We start from the raw sequence: 1,791 nt of genomic DNA, 5'->3' as shown, positions 1-1,791 counted from the left end.
ATTAACCTTATCCTTCTTTCCTTCCATGGCCTCAACTTTCCTTATGAGCGTAGTCACTTTACACTTGAGATCATCCTCTTCTTTCAAGAGATATAATCCACCTTTCTCCTTTAATTGAGTCGGCCTAGACGTGGTGTTTGACTTTGGGTAATAGTCCCATGATTGTGTTTTTTCAGCAAGGCTATCGAGGTAATCCCATACCTCGTCAACATCTTTATTAATGAACTCTCCATTACACATTGTCTCGACCATTTGGCGCATGGAAGATGTCAGTCCATCGTAGAAAAAATTTGTAATGCGCCACGTTTCAAATCCGTGTTGTGGGCATGAACTGACCAAATCTTTGAACATTTCCCAACATTGGAAGAATGTTTCATCTTCCTTTTGGGCAAAGTTCATGATCGCTTTTCTGAGGGTAATCGTTTTATGATGTGGGAAGAATTTTTTTATGAATTCCCTCTGCATGTCGTTCCATGTGCCAATGGATCTAGGACGTAGTGAATGTAACCACGTCTTAGCTTTCTCTTTTAAGGAAAAAGGAAAGAGTTTCAGCCAAATTGTATCCTCAGATACATTAGGAAAACATAATGTAGCTATAATTTCATCGAACTCTTTCAAATGTAAATATGGACTCTCTGATTCAAGTCCATGAAATTTTAGAAGGAGTTGGATAACTCCTGGCTTGATGTCCACTTTGAAAAGGCCAAGATATATGTCCTAGAGGGGGGGGTGAATAGGACAATGCCAAATAAAAACTTATAACAGTGGAATAATAAAGAATATGATAGCCAAAGTAAATCACAATGCAGTAAATTAAAATAACCTCAAAATTCAGATCTTGAGAGGTTGATACAAACGTTGTTCTAAGGACAACCTTACACCAAAAACAGAGTTTATGGTAGGACAACCTTATTTCTATAAAGATCTTTGTATCAAGTCTCAAACCGAAGAGGAATACAGAAATAAATATAAACTAAATTGAAATAACTTGTAATTAAAAATGTATTGTTCTAGGGACAGCCATACACCATAAAAATGGCAGGGCAACCTTGCTGGAACAACTTTCAAATGAAATTGAAATTCAAGCGATAAAGGAATAGCAGAAAATAAATTCTAAGCTATTACAACATTCTCACAAAGCTTGAATTAAATAATTACAACATTCACCACCATACATACATCCCACAAAAGAATAATTAAAAATTAGAAGAATAAATCAATCAAACACAAGGGTTTATAGTGGTTCGCATGTGTGTTCACCAACTGTTAAACAACAGCCACACAAAAAGCTACTCCACTCCTAATATCCTCACACAGGGGATATTAGCGTTCACTAAAAATAGGTTTTCCCAGGTTCACCCAAAACCCTTACAATTGTGTCTTTGTCCGTGGGCTTACACAATTAAAAAAATCCCACTTCTGAGTTTTCCTGGCTCTCCTCAGATAACCAATATAACAAGATTTTTCTGGCAAATCTTGAAAGAAACCAAAATAATAGAAAGGAATTTACAATATGTAAAATACCTGAATATCTCCTTCGTTGTAGCAGCCCGGTAGAACCAAATCAAAGTAGAAGATTGAATGTCCAAGTTCAATGTCCAGTACTCGATTACAATGGTTCTAATTCTAATAGATTTTAAATTAAACCAAACAGGGCTTGCCTTAATTGATTTTGATTCCAAAGAAAGGGAATAACAATTCCTCTTATCAAATCAGATTGGAATAGCAGAAACAAAATCAATTAAATAAAGCTAAGGAAAGAGAATATTAAACAATCACACTTAGCTTAGA

The 1,791-nt window shown here is 35.3% G+C and overlaps 1 non-coding gene across 1 annotated transcript; it reads left to right on the top strand.

Annotated features, from left to right (window-relative positions):
- Window positions 1-310: 310 nt before the first annotated feature.
- Window positions 311-417, top strand: LOC131222233 (small nucleolar RNA R71). The gene has a single exon (XR_009159945.1). It is a non-coding gene; the product is annotated as a small nucleolar RNA R71 (small nucleolar RNA).
- The last annotated feature ends 1,374 nt before the right edge of the window (window positions 418-1,791 follow it).

The sequence above is a fragment of the Magnolia sinica genome, chromosome 1 (assembly GCF_029962835.1).
Source record: "Magnolia sinica isolate HGM2019 chromosome 1, MsV1, whole genome shotgun sequence".
NCBI classification, from domain to species: Eukaryota; Viridiplantae; Streptophyta; class Magnoliopsida; order Magnoliales; family Magnoliaceae; genus Magnolia; species Magnolia sinica.
Note: the sequence above shows the minus strand (reverse complement) of the source record. Positions and strands in the feature narration are given on the sequence as shown.